Genomic DNA, 8,139 nt, shown 5'->3' with positions numbered 1-8,139 from the left:
ATTGGCTCCATCCAGCCCCTCAGGTGCTCCCCCTGACTCAGCCGACACCTTTAGTCCCCCCCAAACTGGGTCCCTGCTTCCTCGTCCCACAAACCATGGCCCCCTTAAGAGAGGTTGCTGGACCTGAAGGCATTATCCAGGTACATGTCCCCTTCTCTATGAATGACCTCACACAACTCGAGCGAAGGTTGGGCTCATTCACCACAGATCCCACCACTTACATAAGAGTTTCAATGGGTCCTCCAGGCTTATAACCTCACTCACCATGATATATGTATATATAATTGGCTAACACTCTCCTTCCTGAAGAACGTACCAGAGCCTGGGAACTTGCCAGAGCCCATGTGGATGAAACTCACCGAGTTAATCCCAGTCACCCTCTGGGGCCACTTGCTGCCCCAGATCAAATTCTCAACTGGGATTATAATACACAAGCTGGCATACAGAGTAGGGACCGATTCTCCACATGTATTATTGCTGGGCTCAAAAAAGCAGTGCTGTAAGGCTGTCAATTTCCAAAAATCACAAGAGATTCAAAAGCAAGAGGAGACTCCATGGGAATTTCTGGATCGGCTTAACCTAGATCCCAAAACTCCAGATGGCCGTCATGTCCTTATGACATATTTCCTCTCAAAGAGCTACCCTGACATCTGGGCCAAACTAAAAAAAGCTTGAACAAGGCCCTGCCACCCCACAGACTGAGATCTTGGTAGTAGCTTTTAAGATTTTTCACAACCCAGAGGAAATTGAGCACCGCAAGCACAAGGCTGAACACAATAAATTTCAGATGCTCGCCCAGGCCCTGCAGGGTGCTTCCTCAGGTCGCCTACCCATCACCGAAGGACAACCCCCCCCACCCCCCCCCACCTGCTTCAAGTGTGGCAAGGAGGGACATTGGGCCAGGGCATGCCCTGCACAACACACTCTGCATACCCCATGCAAGGGGTACAAGGTCATTGGGGCTCTGACTGTCCTAGATCTCGTAGGAGGCCTATGGCTAGGGAACCCTCTGACCTTCTGGGCATGGCAATCGATTGATGGAGCCTTGGGTCCTTGTCCCCAGTCATAAAAATCAATAGACAGGAACCCAGGGTGCGGATTCAGGTGGATGGATGCAAGTTTGACTTTCTCCTTGACACTGGGGCCTTCTCAGTCCTGAAGAATTCTGGGGGCAAACAGTGCCGTCCACCTCTCCTATTGTTGGGGCAGGAGGAAAGACCATCTATCCAAGAAAGACTCCCCTATTACTCTGTTCCATAGACAACTTCCCATTCTCTCAGACGTTCCTAGTTATGCCCCAATGTCCAGTTCCTTTGCTCAGCCGAGATATTCTCTCTAAATTCAATACAACAATCAACATCTGGCTCCTGGCATCAGTCAGGCCCCAGAATAGGCCTGTTCATCTTTTCTGACTCTTTTGGCAGAAGATTGGCCATTTTGCTCTACTTGTGAGACTGACATGAAACACCATACCAAAAAAGATCACGACCCCTTACCTACAAACCTGGTTGACCCAATTGTATGGGATACCCACACCCCCTCCACTGTTTCCTACCCACCAGTTAACATTCATCTCAAAGATCCCAACACCTGGGCTGGGGATGTGGCTCAAGCCATAGTGCGTGTGGCCTGGGTTCGATCCTCAGCACCACATACAAATAAAGATGTTGTGTCCACCATAAACTAAAAAAACTAAATAAATAAAATAAAATAATAATAATTAAAAATTCTCTCTCTCTAAAAAAAAAAAAAAAATCCCAACATCTTCCCCAATCAGGCTCAATACCCTCTGTTCACAAAAGCTCTTTTGGGCCTACAATCTATTATTCAGGAACTTCTATGACTCATAAACACCTCCGTTAGGCCCATACATCCTTTGGTTCCCAAACCAAACACCTGCTGTCTCAGATCCAAAGGCCTTTGACAAACTAAAACAATTGTATAAAACAAAATGTATACTTTAAGTATTTGTAGTTTGTCATATCTCAGTTACATCTCATTAGTTATTTTATTTATTTTTTCTTTTTATTTATTCTAATTAGTTATACATGATGGTAGAATGCATTTTGACACATCATACATAAACAGAGTATATCTTCTCATTCACCCAGTTGTACATAATGTAGAGTTACACAGGTCATGTAATCATACATTCACATAAGGTAGTAATGTCCAATTCATTCTACTATCATTCCTACTCCCATACCTCCTCCCCTCCCTTCATTCCCCTCTGTCCAATCCAAAGTACCTCTATTCTTCCATATCTTCCCCCTTTTTGTGAATTAAATATCCATGTATCAGAGAAAATATTCAGCCTTTGCTTCCTTGGGATTGGCTTATTTTGTTTAGCATGATTTTCTCCAGTTCCACTCATTTACCTGAAAATGCCATAATTTCATTCTTCTTTAAAGTGAATAATATATCATTGTGTATACATACCAGTTTCTTTATCCATTCATCTGTTGAAGGGCACTTAGGTTGGTCCCATAGTTTAGCTATTGTGAATTGAGCGGCTATAAATATTGATGTGGCTGTGTCACTGTAGTATGCTGATTGTAAGTCCTATGGATATAAACTGAGAAGTGGGATAGCTTGGTTAAAGGTGGTTCCATTCCAAGTTTTCTGAGGAATCTCCATACTGCTTTCCAGAGTGGTTTCACCAATTTTTAGTCCCACCAGCAATGTATGAGTATACCTGTTCCCCTCATCCTCACCAACACTTATTATTGCCAGTATTCTTGATAATTGCCATTCTAACTGGAGTGAGATGAAATCAGAGTAGTTTTGATTTGCATTTCTCCAATTGCTAGAGATATTGAACATTTTTTCATATATTTGTTGATCAATTGTATATCTTCTTCCATGAAATGTCTGTTCAGTTCCTTAGCCCATTTATTAATTGGGTTATTTGTTTTTTTGGTGTTAAGTTTTTTGAGTTCTTTATGTATCCTAGAGATTAGTGTTGTCTCTGATGTCCCTGTGGTAAAGATTTTCTCCCAATCTATAAGCTCTATTTTCTCATTACTTATTTTTTTAAAGAGAGAGAGAGAATTTTTTAATATTTATTTTTTAGTTTTTGGTGGATACAACATCTTTATTTTTTTATTTTTGTGTTGTGCTGAGGATCGAACCCAGCGCCCCGAGCATGCCAGGCAAGCGTGCAACCACTTGAGCCAGATCCCCAGCCCCCTCATTACTTATTGTTTCCTTTGCTGAGAAGAAGCATTTTAGTTTAAATCCATCCCATTTATTGATTCTTGATTTTATTTATTGTGCTTTAGAGGTCTTGTTAAGGAAATCAGATCCTAAACCGACACGATGAAGATTTGGTCCTACTTTTTGTTCTGTTAGGCTTAGGGTCTCTGGTCTAATTCCTAGGTCCTTGATCCACTTTGAGTTGAGTTTTGTGCAGGGTGAGAGATAGAGGTTTAATTTCATTTTGTTACATATGGATTTCCAGTTTTCCCAACACTTTTTGTCAAAAAGGCTATCTTTTCTCCCATGTGTATTTTTGGTGCCTGTGTCTATTATGAGATAACCATATTTATGTGGGTTAGTCTCTGTGTCTTCTATTCTGTATTATTGGTCTACATGTCTGTTTTGATGTCAATACCATGCTGTTTTTGTTATTATGGCTCTGTAATATAATTTAAGGTCCGGATTGTGATGCCTTCTGTCATTAAAACTATTTTAAAGCAATATCAACATATGGTGAAATATAAAATAATATAAAATTGAGCTAAATCCATGAATCACCAAAGTCATTGTGATCATTCATGTTATAATTTATTGGGTGATTACCAGTTCCCAGAAATTCTTTAAAGCACTTTGCATGTTTTAGAGCATTTAGTTATCACAATAACTACACAAGGTAATATTATGATTATCAGCTTCTACAGAGGAGGTTACTGAAGAATACAGAGGTTAGGAAATTTAACCAAGGTCCTTCAAGCTGAAAGTGGCAGAGCTATGATCTGACCCCGATGATTTATTTATTTATGTATTTATTTTTAAAAAATTTTTAGCTGTAGTAGGACACAATACTTTTATTTTACTTATTTTGTGTCATGCTGAGGATAGAACCTAGTGCCTTGCCTGTGCTAGGCAAGCACTCTGCTGCTGAGCCACAACCTCAACCAACCCTGATGATTTAACAGCCGAGATTGTATTTGTCAGATTAGCCATTTATAAATGAAAACTGAGAAAATGTGTAAGCATGTCACAGAGAAAAGATCCAGAAACAGCTAGCTAACTGAGACATGTGGGGCCCTAGGCAAACTAAGGCTTCAAAGCCCTCTTCAAGGCAATACTATTTAATAGTTCTTAAATATTTTTGTAGGGGTAATAATAATGTTATACTTCTTAATGTTATAAACTAACAAGGATTGTTCAGAAAATTTTTTACTTCTGTGAAATTTTCTTTTGTTTCTCAGTTTTTAAACTGAGGCTTGTGATTTTATTGATAGAGCTAACATTAAAGCATCTGGTGAATCTTATTCATGGTAGAAGCTATTTTTTCCCACCTGTTTATGCATCTTGTCCTTTCTTCTGTTACCTTTGAAAGTAAATCAAGCAAGCTATTTGGAAGTGCATTATAGAATTTAAGATTTCTTTCTTCTTCCCAATAAGTGCATTATGCTGCACATTATTTTGTTTTAAAGTTTGGTCAACTTTCTGACTTCTGTTAGATAACTGGTCTCTGCATTGGCTGGTGCCACAGAATCTTGGGCCATTTAGACATTTTTTGTGACACAAAAATACTCAAGGGAAATGGGTTGGTGCTAGCAGAAAGTATTTTTTCCGCCTTCACTCAAGACTACTTTCTACTTCAGAGAAAATGCTGCCAAATTACATTTCACCAATTACAGAAGGGATTGATTCTGGAAATCTGAGTTCATGCATTATATGTCTGATTGAGTCCAGAATCTTTTACATGCTCATTACAGCTGGCTGTTGCTTAGGAGCCCATCCCTTACTCCAGTTTAGGATATCCAATCCCTAACAATGGAATCAAAGATATACTCAAAGAAATAGGGTGGAATTGAGATAAAGAGGGTTCAACTGTACTGAAATCTATCTGAAGAAAGACTGTGGACAAGAATATGGGAAGGACAGGCTGGAAAGTGAAGAGTCACCAGGTAAGGGCTTGTTTGGTGTTTACCCAGCAGTGCTGAAGATCTTGAAGGTACTGCACTCTCTGTGTTGTATCTGGGCCCTCTGCACTTTTGAGATCTTTAGTTTTTTCCATAAGAAGAATAATGAGTTAATGTGGGATGAAGGGAGAATGTATTGATCTCTTCAGATCAAATGATTGGCTTCAGTTTCAAGCTAAACACTCTCCCAGTCCATTGTGAGTCTTTTTTTTTTTTTTTTAAATAATGCTGAGTAAAGAAGGGAATCCACCTTGAAGGGTAGCAGTACTGTGGTTATTGATTCATTGCCTAATCACTACAGCTGATTTTTCTTATTTGTAGGTGAGATTCAAATTGACCAACAGTTGAGGGAAATTACCTGCTAGCTTTTTTCTAAACTATTAAGAGTATGCTCAACCACAACAAAATAATAGAATTAGACTTATTCTTATCCTACTCTTCTCCAGAGACTTGACAGGCTAAAAAATTGGTCACTTTTGTATTCCATTGTGATTTATAATAGCAATATAGCTTCTGACTCAGAAAAGGCAGGTGTTGATTTATGACTTGGGAAAAAATGGTCAGAACATTGATGTGCCATCAATATGGGTAACAAATGGATCGCTATAATCTTGACTAGGAATTTGGAAGTGTTTAATTGGATATGGAATACCAAGAAGTCTTTTATGATGACTAGAAGACAACAATGAGAAGAGAGAGGTTGTTAACTCTTGGTTCTAATGAATGATGCTAGATGAAACTTTTTCATATCTTGGTCTTTTCATCAATACAACACAAATGTGAAGACTATTTGACATTTTGAGTAAGGTATTTTGACAGGGCTAAACCCAAAATGTTCAAAAGACTTGATTCAAGAAAGATGGGCTCAGGGAGTTTGTGAATAGATCAAATAATAATAATAATAAAAACAATAATAATAATTATTATTATTTGGTGCCAGGGATTGAACCCAGGGGAACTTAACTACTGAGCCACATCCCCAGCCATTTTTTAAAAAAAATTTATTTAGAGACAGGGTCTTACTTAGTTACTTAGTGTCTCATTAAGTTGCTGAGGCTGGTTTTAAACTTGTGATCCTGTTGCCCCAGTTTCCTGAGCCACTGGGATTATAGGCATATGCCACCGCACCCAGCAATATCAAATCATAAACAGTAGCAGTATGGTAAGTATAGTTCCCAAATTTTCTTCTATGAACAGTATTGGTATTATAATTAGGAAAAATGATACATGCAATTTAGACAAGAAAATGGATTTAAGCCTCATTAGTGAGCATCATTCTGTCTAGAAAAATCATGTGGGTGAGAAGAATCAGTAGCATAGAGTCAGATACATGGCATTCTTTGCTTTTTACAGCCATATGGACTCAGTCTTAGTCTGACTATCTTCCTATCCTGTTGCGCTTTCTTCTTTCCTTTCCTGTCCCCTCACTCCTACTTTCATTTTGCTAATGTAGTAAAGGCTGGGGGCTGAATAATGGCTCCGAAAGATATCTAGATCCCAACTCCTGGAACCTGTATATTAACTGAATAGGGCAAGAGATTGTCCAGATGTGATTGTTAAGGATCTTGAGATGGGGAATTGCCGCAACCCGGCTGGGCACAGAATCACAAGCCGCTGGAGCAGAAACAAAGTTTTATTTTAAAAAGGCCGCCAATGACCCGTGTGCGCCCTGCTAGCACGCGGGTTCACACACACGTGTGTCGTCTACCGGAACCGGGGGGGGGGGGGGGGGGGGGGGGGGGGGGGGGGGGCCCAACCTCCCCGGAAATTCCCTCCTACTATCCTTCCCCAACCAATGGGAACTCTCCGGGAGTCCCGTAACATGAGTCCCGTAGCAGGCTAGGTGAACAGCAGGAGTCCAATTTCCATATGAATGTAAATCTTAACATAATCATATCATCTCAATGGCTACCTGGCAGTCACCTAAAACAAAGGTGCCATATATCATAATACTTTTGCTGTGGCTCCTAGCAGGGAATATTAACTTGGATTATCCAGGTGGGCTCTAAATGTAATTGTAATTATTCTTACAAGAAGAAGGCAATTGCTTGGCATAATGGTGCATTCCGGTGATCCCAGTGATTTGGGAGTTTGAGCAGGAGTATTATAAGTGCAAGGCCAGCCTTAGCGACTTAGTGAGGGCCTAATCCTAAAATTAAAAAACAAAAGGGCTGGGGATGTATCTCAGTGGTTAAGCACCTCTGGGTTCAATCCCCAGTTGAAAAGAACAAAAGGTAAAGAGAGATTTGCCTATAGAAGGAGACAATGTGAAGACTGAAGATGCTAGTCTGTTGGTTTTGAAGATAGATGAAGGGGCATAAGCCAAGGAATGTAATGAGTGTAGCTCTAGAAGCTGGAAAAAGCAAAGGCATAAATTCTTTTCTAGAGCCTCTGGAGGGAGTGTGCCCGTCCCCCTAGCACCTTAATTTCAGCTCAGTAAAATTGATTTTGGATTCCCAGCCTCTAGAACCCAAAGTAGAAGAGAATAAACAGATATTGCTATAAGCCACGAAGTTTGTCACAACAGGCATTTGAAACTAATACTGTCATGTCCATGTCTTCAGGTTTCATATCCACCACAGATTAAAAATATTCAAAGAAAAAAAATCACATTTTAACTGAACATACATGAACTTTTTCCTTATCATTATTCCCTAAACAATCTAGTAAAACAACTGTTAACTTTGTATTAGATATTATAAGTAATCTAGAGACAGCTTAAAGTATGCAGAAGGATGTATGTTAGGTGACATGCAAACATTATACTATTTTGTAGGAGAAACCTTGAGCACTTGTGGATTTTGGTGTTTGTGGAGGGTCCTGGAACCAATATACTAAGGATACCAAAGGACAGCTATCTGTACATTGGTCATATCCTGAGTGAGCAATGGGCTCTAGGAGCCAGCAACTTCCCTGGGCCCTACACTGCACGATGTACACGATGGAGTACCCATCGTGCATGCAGGCCCTTCTCTTACTAGTAAGG

This window comes from Ictidomys tridecemlineatus, chromosome 1 (genome assembly GCF_052094955.1).
Source record: "Ictidomys tridecemlineatus isolate mIctTri1 chromosome 1, mIctTri1.hap1, whole genome shotgun sequence".
NCBI classification, from domain to species: domain Eukaryota; kingdom Metazoa; phylum Chordata; class Mammalia; order Rodentia; family Sciuridae; genus Ictidomys; species Ictidomys tridecemlineatus.
Note: the sequence above shows the minus strand (reverse complement) of the source record.